Here is a 12,300-nt window from a genome sequence, read left to right on the forward strand (position 1 = left end):
ATCGACGCGACTAGCCTAAACCATACTATACAACTCAGCAAGTTAGAGACCTAGACAATTCAACTAGCCGGAAGAGGCTGGTTCGAGCCAGGCCCCTGTGCCTGTTTTGACTCTGCCGACGCCGTCGATCACTGCGAGATGGAAAATGAGTATTCCGTGACTCGATGAATTCTACTGCGTATTCCCATGAAGTATAGCAAAGGCACCGAGCGGCTAGCCGTCCGTGTCGACCGGACTTTGAAGGGCTAGGGCTAATATGTAAGAGTGTAAGAGCGATAAACGAGGGCAAGGTTGCCGAGTTATATGTAGCGGAGTGGCTCCGCCGAGGTGTTCAGAAGAAACACAGAGTTGTAGTTTCGCGGAGTGGCTCCGCCGAAAATATTAGCATTTAGGAACTTATCCCTCAACTGAAGCACCAGCCGGACCACCCACAACAACCGAGTCGACAGACCGGCAGGGGTGTGTACAACCGTTGTTTCCTTTGAGCATGGACGAAATTGTCCGCACTGTGGCAGTGCGCGCGCGAGCGAGAGAGAGGTAGTCGATGGAAATGTATGCACTGTGGCAGTGCACGTGATTGAAGAGCAGGAAGTGGCGGGGAACGCGTGAGAAACGTAGCTTCAACGGAAGAGAGTAATAACGTAACATTGGGTCAGAAGGACACCCAGTGCCAATTTGCTTAGGAATCTTCAGGGATTTAACCCGCGCCCCACTGGGGGGGGGGCTATTTATAGCCCCCCCTCCCGTTTTTCTGCAATAACTTCCAAACCGCTTGACGTATCGACGCCAAACTTTCAGTACCTTCGGCTGCATCAATTTGACACCTTGTGTCAAAATTTGAACTTCGTAGCTGCCATAGGTCGGCCGGAAATGACGTCAGAGTGACGTCATGTTCGTCCGATTTCGACGCAAAACATTGAACCACGGCAATCGCTCCCAAGAGCTCAGTTTTTAAGATAGATCCAATTTCTTTGCATGAAAGGACTCAGAATTGACCGCGCTATCAAACTGCTATCTCGGATTTTCAAAATTTTGAAAATTTCGAAAAATTTTATATAATAATATTCAAAATTTATATTTTTATATTTTTTCAAAAATTTTTGACTTTTCGAAAAAACCGGAATATATGTGACAGAACGCATGATTATGACTAACTCTAGCAAGTTTTAGCTAAATATCTTCAAAAATGACCAAGTTATACGCATTATTGCAAAAAATTCACAATTATTAATTTTTCAAATCAATTTTTCAGTACGTATTTGACATCGTACACCAATATAAATGGCACCATCGTGTTCCTGAGCTCAAACTGCATCCAATAGACACCTTTTTGTTGAAAAATTTTAACTTCAAAATTTGACCTTTTTTGACCTGAAAGTGACCTGACCTAAGCTAAATTCGACTCAAAATGACCTTGAATGACACAGACGACATCAAATTCGAAATCTATGGCCTAAATGGACCATAAAACATGTGTCACGTGACCGACGCATGAATATTTTCGTGACCTATGATGACCTGACCCTGACCTGAAAATCAAAGTACAAGTTTGGTACCCTCAAGGTATCTAGAGCATCTGTTCACGAGTGTGGAAACCAAAAATGAGCCTGATCTGACTTGTAAGACGGCGGCCAGAGTCCAAAATGTGAACAAGCCAAAGTGCTAATAATTTTTACTTTGACCTGACTGTGACGTCATCGGTGACCTCGAGGTCAATGAAATTAGGTTTCGCTCGACAGTTTTCCGGGGCTATCAGACGCCGTTTGAATTTTGACGATCGGCCCAGTAGTTTCGGAGTTAGGAGGGGGGGGCTATGAATAGCCCCCCCCCCAGTAGGGCGTGTTATACACAGACCCCAGTGGGGCGGGTTAAAGGGGTCAACACCTCCTTATACGCACATAAGTATCAAACAGGGCATAAAGTCACCTCGGGATATAACTATGCCAATTCAGCGCCACTGGAGGGATTAGATGGAAACGGGAGGGTCGGTTTGTCTAGCCGAATGTTCTTCGTAGATGTATGCATGACCGAATCAATGACGCGTGTGCCGGTGAAAGGGAGTAATGAATGGCTATATTAAGGACCAGTGGGAGCTAGACACTCACGCTCGAATTGCATAAATTTCTCGGATGGGATAGAGCCCTTGGCATCGAACGGATACGAAATGGGAACATGGGAAGGCCTTGCCCTGGGGTTTAAAGCCAAGCAATTACATCAGCCGGTTACAAATCCCATCCCTTCCAAATTGAACCCATTCCTCCCCGAGCAGTGAAGACTATATGTTGTAAGGAAATTGCAAGCCTCTCAAATAAATTTGTACTGCACGACGACGGAGCCAGTGCCGAGTGGGAAATCAGACAGGCGTGAAAGAGGAGACGATACACCTGCCCACCCAGTGTCGTCTTCCGAGGCGGACGATTACACTCCGTAACAGCCACCCGTCACTCACAGGCACATGTGCACCGCCACGCCGCCCAGCAGCACCGTTACATTGGCCCAGAACCGGTCGTCGGGACAGTTAGGGACTTAGGAGAGCTTCAATGGCGCCTCGTCACTGAAAAAGATTCATCTCTAGTCCTGAATGGTCCAGATTCGGTGGGTCTTGGAGAAATTCAGCTGCCTCACCTCTGGACCAGGGTAAGCTAGGAATGCATCCTGAGGTTGAGTGGCTTCAGCTTCAGGGTTAGGTCTTCAGATACCGGTGGATGGCGGATTTAGATGCCGGGTGCCCTGGTCCAGGTGCCCATGGTGCCGAAACCGGTAAAATTAAATCCGTTAACCCGCGCGGGGCTGGGGGGGGTAAATTTTACCCCCCCTCGCGAATTTTTGCGATATCTCAAAAACGGCGGCGCGCAGCGCCGCCAAACTTTCAGTACCTTTTCTTACATCAATTTGACACCTTCCCTGAAAATTTGAGCGAAATCCGTCGGAAATTTTTTGAGAAATTGACGTTTTAGTGACGTCATGTTCGCCATGTTCGCCTCAAAAACGGCAAAAGTTCAAACGCCGCTAACATCTTCATTTTTAAAGGAATCAAGACGTAACAAAAAAGGTTATACGTCATTTTACTTTGTCTATCAAATGGCTATCTCGGTTTTTTGAAAATTTGGATTTTGGCCTAAATTGTTTCAAAAAACTGATTTTTTGGGAAAATCATTATAAAATCCAAAATTTTGAGTCTAGCGAAAAAACCGGAATATATGTCAGAGAAGTGGTCTATGTGCACCTACATACAAAATTTTAGAAGAATCGGTTCAAAAATGTGGGAGTTATTCAAAATTTTATGACGTCACGACACACAAAATTTTTGAAAAATGACTTTTTTGGAAGTTCTAGACCTTGTACGGAAACAAAAATAGCACCATTCGATTCGCCGTGAAAAACTGCATCAGATAGACACCTTTTTAGGCCTTAACAACCAACTTCAAAATTTGACCTCACTTGACCTGACCTTGACCTGACCTCGACCTGAAATTCATCCAGAGGTGGTCCATATCACTTATTGAGTGTGCCTATTGAATTCTATGAGTAAAATGACCCATAAAACATGTGTCGCACATGCCCTTTTCTATATTTGTTTTTTGGTGACCTGACCTGACCTGACCTGACCTTGACCTTGACCTCTGAATGATATTGTATGCAACGAATATTGTCTTGGTAGCCTAAGAACACGTTTTGGGCGATCAGTCTCAGTCCATGACTCCATTCTTCGGCAACTACGGTGCAAGGTCGATACTGTAGAAACTTGCAATTTGTACCCTTGACCTGACCTTGACCTTGACCTCAAACTTTAAATTAAGTACATGTTTAAGTAGTTCGTGATGAGAGCTTTCGATTGGCGTTTGAATTTTCCAAATCGGACCATTAGTTCGGGAGATAACAGGGGGGGTAAAATTTACCCCCCCCCCAGCCCGCGCGTTCGGCTGGAGACCCCAGCCCCGCGCGGGTTAAGGACTCAGGAGGGACAACATAACAGGCCGCACCAACCGCGCATCAATTTCGGGACACCCTGTAATCGCTCGCCCTTCCTTCCCTTCCCCTCTCCTCTCCTCCCGTCTCCTCCCCCCCCTCCCTCTCCTCCTCCGTCCTCCCCTCCCCCCCTCCCCTCCACTCCCCTCCCCTCCACTCCACTCTCCCTCCCTTCCTATCCCCTCCCCTCATCCCTCCTCTCCTCCCTTCCCCTCCCCTCACATCCCCTCTTGGTTACTTGAAAAAGTGCAGTCTTCTCTGCCCGCGCTGTAGATGCATATCTGCCTCGCAGATACGTAGCTGATACGCTCTCGGTAGGTAGTTTAAAAAGTAAGTAATAATAGATGCTTCCCACCCCGCTCCACCCCGCTCCGAACCTACCCTTCCCCTATCTCCCTAACCCTCCCTCCCTGATTTCATCCATCTTCCCTCCCCTTCCGTCACTTCCACCTTCTGACTCTCGCTCACTAACCCAATCATATACTCGCTTGCCTCTGCCCATCTGTCTCTCCTTCCCCTCCCGGTCTCCTTTATCGCACTTCTTCGCTCTCTTCCTCCCTCCCCTGCCACATACTCCCTTCCTTTCCCTCCCCTCCAATCTCATATTGGTATTTGAAAAAGTACTGGCTTCTTCTTAGCCCGCGCCGCAGATACATTACTTTTTAAGTCCCAGTTACTGAAGCTGTATATTAAGGCTCGCTCTCGGTAGGTAGCTTAAACAGTAAGTACTGGGTGCTTCCGCCCACGTCCGACACTAATACTCGGACATGATCGATAATTTTTCAATATTTTGTGGAATTATCTAACCAACCTTTCTCAAATCTGAGTGCCTTACCTCGTCAAGCTCCGCTCCCTCTCAGTCTCCCCTTTCTACCCGCAAACCCCTATCCCTGCCCCGACCCCCCCCCCCCCACACACCCTTCTTCTCCGCCCCGCCACTTATGATCGGTAATGTTTTCAATGCTAAAGATGACCCAAATCATCTGCCACACAGGGTGACCCAAAATCTATCACACCCTCCTACAACCCTCGTTTTGCAATCTACGAAGTAATATCAATATAATTTCGGCGTTACTTGCTCCTTGAGACCATATTGGCTAAATTCTAGTCACGTGACCTTCGAATTTTTGTGACCCTGACGGTCAAGTGTTCAGTGGGTGGGTCAAGTGGGTGTACAGAGGTTATTTTCGGGGCAGTACCCAGCGCCAGCGGACCATGTGTCCGGGATGGCAAAACTGCACAGCAAATCGTCCCGCAACGGGGCAGTCGGCATAGTTGCCGGTGGCATGACCCACAGCCAGGTCGCCGCCGGCACTGGGCATGACTTCGCGCACGATTTGGCGCTGGTTGTCACGCTACAGAAGCGGATAGACGTTCAGAACAAGCTAGGTCGCGGTATGAAGACTTCCGCTAGTCGGGTGGCGCAGATCGTCATTGCGAAGTGTGGAGCTTAAGACGGGCAAATCCAAAAGGGAACTGGCAAGGAGGCTGACTGCCAACGAACATCCAGTCTTTAAGTCGACAATCCATCGGTAACCGAAGTTGTCTTCTAGTTGAAGCCACCAAGCCACGTCTCCAGCTGAAAACTTCTTTGAACATGTCAAGGGTCATCTTTCAACAGCTCGGCGCCTCGGCTCATCGAGCTAAAAGACCTAGGACTGGTGCAGATCGAACTTTCCGGCATTCTGAGAGAAGGACAAATTGCCGGGGAGTTGCCACGACCTATCGCAAATAGAAAATCTTAGGGCGAACGTCCGGTAAGAGGTACACAAAATGGCACAATGAAAACCTGAAAGCACGCTGACCAGGAGCGTGTGATCTGTCTGGTCCAAGATCAGTCTACAGAAGCTGGACATGTTGATGTTCGATTTCCCGGACCATATGCTTACCCGGGGCGTTCCACGACAAATCGACAAGTGCCCTGCACCCTCATATTTTATTTTTGCTTAAAATTGGTCTAATGGGTTGTGATGGGCGGGGAAGCCAGCTGTGGCAAGGATTTTTTCTTCGAACAACGGTTTCCGAGATATAGCCTCGGGCAATTCCTGGAGTTCGCGCTGCAGCCCTATGTTTGGCGGCCTATAACTCAGAATCTATTGGTTTTTTACGATAAAAACTTGATATGGTTCAACTCACAATCAACCAACAAACATTTTGGCTATCTCGGATTTCAATTTTGAAAATTTTGATCACGTGACCTTTTGTCCTATTTTTCGAAGAGTGACCTTGATATTTTCCCCACTGAAAGTTGCAATTTTGTCTGATGACGATTAAAGCCAAATCAAGTGTCATTCATATGCGATAATAAAAAAGTGGTTATCGCCCTGCGTTGACCTCAGGTCAGGTCATTTTTATGACCTGTCCATTATTACGAGCGGGAGCGACAGCGATCTCGAGAATAAAGCAAGAAGCGACAAGCGGTAAACGGTAAAGGGTACACACGGATAAGGTTTATAATTTTTACTGAGGTCATTTCAGGTCAGGTCAAAGATGACGTCACAGGAGCTAAAAGGAAGTCAAAATAGCGGCACTATACATATATATGAAGTTTTCTCAAATAACTTTCAAGGTATCCCAGCTAGGAACAAACTAATAGCACCATCGTGATCCTCTCGTCGATCCGCATCGAAACATATGTATGTTGACCACGAAAGGTCGAAAGGTCAAAAGTTCCCCTTAGATCACGTGACCTAGGTCAACTTTTGACCTTTCGACCTTTCGAGGTCAAAATACATATGTTTCGATGCGGATCGACGAGAGGATCACGATGGTGCTATTAGTTTGTTCCTAGCTGGGATACCTTGAAAGTTATTCGAGAAAAACTTCAATATATGTATAGTGCCGCTATTTTGACTTCCTTTTAGCTCCTGTGACGTCATCTTTGACCTGACCTGAAAATGACCTCAGTAAAATTATAGACCTTATCCGTGTGTACCCTTTACCGTTTACCGCTTGTCGCTATCTTGCTTTATTCTCGAGATCTCGCTGTCGCTCCCGCTCGTAATAATGGACAGGTCATAAAAATGACCTGACCTGAGGTCAACGCAGGGCGATAACCACTTTTTTATTGTCGCATATGAATGACACTTGATAAGGCTTTAATCGTCATCAGACAAAATTGCAACTTTCAGTGGGGAAATATCAAGGTCACTCTTCGAAAAATAGGACAAAAGGTCACGTGATCAAAATTTTCAAAAATTGAAAATCCGAGATAGCCAAAATGTTGTTGGTTGAGTGTTGTGTGTTGAACCTATAAAGTTTTTATCGTAAAAAACCAATAGTTCCTGAGTTATAGGCCGCCAAACATAGGGCTGCCAGCGCGAACTCCAGGAATTGCCCGAGGTTTTATCTCGGAAACCGTTGTTCGAAGAAAAAAATCCTTGCCACAGCTGGCTTCCCCACCCATCACAACCCTTACACCAGTTTTCAACGAAGAATAAAATAGAGGGTGCAGATTTAATTTTTTATTTGTCGATTTGTCGTGGAACGCCCACCCGTATCAGGGAGAAAGTGGGATACAAATGTAAGGAAAGTGCAACTCTCATGTTTATATTTTCATGCATTTGACGCTGGAAAGGTGTGACATTATTTTCGGACACCCTGTAATGCTTGCTCTGCCTCTGTCTCCGTCAGATATGTGCATAGATTCGGAAAAATGGATCTGAGATCCGATCCCATGGATCTAGATGTGACCCAGCAGTTTTGTCGAGAGATCCCTGCCTCCATCCTTTTTCCCTCCCTCCCTCACTTTCACTCTCTGACATTCGCTCACTGACCCAATCCCTTAGGGCCCTTACCCCTCCCCATCTGTCTCCCTCCTCCCACTGACCCAATCATAATGCTTTAAACCTCCCCATCTGTCTCTCTCCCTCCCTCCCCGTCTCCTTTATCTCATTTCATCGCTCGCTCCCTCCCTCCCTTTCCCCTCCCTTCTAATCCCCTTCCTCCACTTATCCCCTCCCTCTCCCCCTTATCCTCCCCTCATATCCCCTCTTGGTACTTGAAAAGTACGGACTTCTGGTCCCGCGCCGTAGATGCATATCTGCGTCGCAGATAGTATCTGATTCGCTCGCGGTAGGTAGTATAAAAAGCAAGTAGATAATGGATGCTTCCCCGCCACGCTCCGCCCCGCTCTGCACCTACCCTTCCTGTTTTTCCATAACCCTCCCTCCCTGCTTCACCCCTCTTCCCTCCTCTACCCACCCTTCCTATCCCTCCCTCCCTCATCCCCTCTCGCTCCTCACTTCTCCTCCCTCACATCCCTCTTGGTTCTTGAAAAGTACGGACTTCTCTGCCCGCGCCGTAGATGCATATCTGCGTCTCAGATACGTATCTGATTCGCTCTCTGTAGGTAGTTTAAAAAGTAAGTAGATAATGGATGCTTCCCCGCCCCGCTCCGCCCCGATCCGCCCTACCAGACATGTGCTTGGATCCGGAAAAATTGATCTGAGATCCAATCCCATGGATCCCGATCCGAGATCCATTCAGATCATAGATCCAACCCCTCAATTTTGTCGAGAGATCTACTGGGATCATAGATCTGACCCTTCAATTTTGTCGCTAGATCCACTCGGATCATAGATCTGGCTCCCCAATTTCGTCGTGAGATCCATTGGGATCATAGCTCATAGGTGCTCAAAAATGTTAACAACTTTTTTTCATAAAAAGTTATGAATACCAAAGTATGGCTAGAAACAAACAATCTTATACAAAGGCCATATGAGCAAAGGCATCCAGTTACATTATACAGAATACAAAATAAAGGAGGCTCATGACGGTCACAACTTGAGAGAATTGAGTGACATGAAGATTGTTCACATACCAAGAGAAAAGTTTGCATTAACAATTAACATAGAGGTAAGTCAACGTAATGACTAATGAACGATACATTACTAGGCACCTACCACATCACAATTCATGTTAGAATCTACATAATGATATTGATAAGACAATCTTGCATTAGACAACCATGAGGCTTTCCAGTTTACGGCTAACACAATTGATTGATAAACAATAAAAGATGATACTGACACATGTGGCTTGGTTAGGTAAAGGTATTTCAAACTATTGAAAGAAATATTTGATAAAATAAACTGAGATATAAAAAAAGTATAAAAATATTCAACAGCCTGCGGAAGCGATGGGAAGCGAAATATCAATTGTAATGGCCTTGGATATTTACCGTAAAATGATTCAGTATCTAAATAGAACTCGTGACGTCATTTCAAATAACAAATGAGCTTAGCGTTCTACCTTCGAGTATAATGAAAATAAATAAAAAATCAAACTGGAAATGCAAAAGTCTGGAGTTTTTTCAAAAGGATGTTCAGTTTTTCTGCCTCACATGATTTTACGATACGATTGTTTGTGAATATCATCTTTGTAGCGTTGAATTTAATGACTTAAACGTAAGCTGAAACGGTATTACATGGCCCTGAGCCGGGTGTGCGCCTTGCATCTTATTTTATTCACTTTTCAAAAGAATCACAATATCTTACGTCATTAGTTTGAATGGCCTATTACGGGGAATCTTTTGGAATCATTACGGATTTAGTCAAATTGAGATTTTTCATTGGTCAAACGATAATGACGTAATAAAACATATTACCAAAACGTGAGCTGTGAATTTCGTTTGTCTTTTTTTGGGAGGTTCTCTCATAACGAAAGCACAGCATGGCACCACACGTGGCACGATGCCAGAAGTAGGTAATCTGAAGAAGTTGATGCCATTTTGAACTTGTATTTTTATTAGGAAAGTATTAGAGGTTGGTTGCTATTCTTACTAAATCGAAATTGTGTTGCACATACTAATAGCTCATACGAACATTCTGGATTGGGATTTCATACCTGGCAGAAGTGGATTGCTGGATTATTTTTAGCAAAACTGACCTATTTGGCTTCCAGGTTTGATTTCCTAACATCTGTCCATAGGCGGCGGAACAGGGGGGGGGGGCGGCACCAGGGTACAGTGCCCCCCATAGATTTTGGCATTTTAACATTAGCCCTACTGGCGTTGCATGGAAAAAATGGGACCAAAATGAAAATCTGCAGTGCCCCGCTGCCACTGCATCTGTACTGTTTGTTCATTAAATTAAAGTGGCTGTAGCTTGTTGTTAAGATTGCTGTCATGAAAAAGTAACAATTGGTCAAAGAAAGTAGCAATGTGCATGTTCTTAGTTTATTTTAAATGTAGTACAAATGTTGTTGATTTAAATTCAAATTTCATGATGATACCTAATGATTACAACTGGTCTTAACCATGTCCACAAGTGACAATTCTCAATTGTATTGCACTGTTAGGTGTACAATTATGTAGGATAAGGGTTTCATTGGCTACATGTTGTCGTGAGATCCATACAGATCATAGGTCCTCCACAAATTTTTGCCCGCTGGATCCACAGAGATCATAGATCCGACTCCTAAATTTTGTCGAGAGATCCATTCGGATCATAGATCCAACCCCTGAATTTTGTCGAGAGATCCACTCGGAGCATAGATCCAACCCCTCTATTTTGTTGAGAGATCCACTGAGATCATAGATCCAGCTCTCGGATCCATGCACATTAGGGTTGTTCAAAAAAACCGAATTTGGAAAAGTATATGGGCTCATGGCTCATGTGGTGCGGTATTCTTTTCTGAGACCAATGATGCCCTTTTTTCTGAAAAGTATTAACTGTTAGGGGCTCCTCAAACGGCTTAAAGAGGACCATGTTACGCCCGCCGACCGGCCTGTGTCAATAAGGGCGAGAACTCGACGCCGCGCGCTGGCGGCAGCGCCTTATCGGCACCGCGCGCCACGACATCTGCCGGGCGGCCGGCTGGGCGGTGGGAAGTTATAAGTGCGTGATCTTATTGCACACGATCGGGGTGAGCTATCCCATGTTTTCGGGGCGGAAAGTTTCAGTGCAGCATCGGTGCGTCTGCCACGGTGGTCTGTGTCGATGGTATAGAAAATAATTCAAGCAGAGCTCAGAAAAGACTGAATGATTCGGGTAGTTGCCTCGAAGCAATCCGTTTTAAGAATACAGCTGCCTTCTTAACGTACCGTATCACTTGTTAATTCTTCAAAAAGCAAACTCTGAGCAATAACACACCTCTTTACATTGCTGTTGACAATTTACGTTAGTTTTTGACGGTGGCTCGCACCCCCAATATGCTGCCGCGCAACTTTATTCCAACGGCGAAACGGCAACTTCGCGAGAATTGAAAATTCACGACATACGTACAGCAGGGGCTGGCAATGCAGTATGCACAAGGACAGAATATGGAGGATACCCGACAGTCATCGGCCCAAGTTTGGGGGTGGCTTTGACGAGCATAGGCGTCACCAATGTCATTATTCAGATACGTTGATGTCAGATGCTGGGGCAACAGAATCGACGCCAGGTTTGTTAGCGGGTCGAAAGAAAACATAACATGTCTGGGAGTGACAGGGTGGCCACCCTGACAGTGTGACGAAGTGAGACATGAGTAGAGACATTAGCCGGAGTACCTACTCATAAATCAAGCGCCGTTTATCCAATCCTTCGAGCATAAGCGACGCCGGCAGTCCGGCCAGCGGGCGGCCGTGCCCACCGATGCCGATCAAGACCCGAATCCAGACCCGGCATAGAACACAGCTCTGCCCTGACGTGACACATTACCCCGGTGTGTCACTCATGACGGATAGACCAATGCAGGAGCCTTGCCAGCTCCTGTTGTACCTACTTCGTTAAATTTTCGATTCTCGCTAAGTTGCCGTTTCGTCGTTGGAATAGAGTTACGCGGCAGCATATTGGGGCTGCGAGCCACCGTCCAAAAGCAACTTAAATTGTCAACAGCAATGCAAAGAAGTCTGTTATTGCTCAGAGCTTGCTTTTTGAAGAATTAACAAGTGATACAGTACGTTAAGAAGGCAGCTGTATTCTTGAAACGGATTGTTTCGAGGCAACTACCCGGAATCATTCAGTATTTTCTGAGGTCTGCTGGAGTTATTTTCTATACCATCGACACAGACCACCGTGGCAGACGCACCGATGCTGCACTGAAACTTTCCGCCCCGAAAACATGGGATAGCTCACCCCGATCGTGTGCAATAAGACCACGCACTTATAACTTCCCACCGCCCAGCCGGCCGCCCGGCAGATGTCGTGGCGCGCGGTGCCGATAAGGCGCTGCCGCCGCCGTGCGGCGTCGAATTCTCGCCCTTATTGACACCGGCCGGTCGGCGGGCGTAACATGGTCCTCTTTAAGCCGTTTGAGCAGCGCCTAGCAGTAATACTTTTCGGAAAAAAGGGTATCATTGAACTCAGAAAAGAATACCGCACCACATGAGCCATGAGCCCATATACT

Source organism: Amphibalanus amphitrite, unplaced genomic scaffold (genome assembly GCF_019059575.1).
Source record: "Amphibalanus amphitrite isolate SeventyFive unplaced genomic scaffold, NRLGWU_Aamphi_draft 000982F_arrow, whole genome shotgun sequence".
Classification (NCBI taxonomy): Eukaryota; Metazoa; Arthropoda; class Thecostraca; order Balanomorpha; family Balanidae; genus Amphibalanus; species Amphibalanus amphitrite.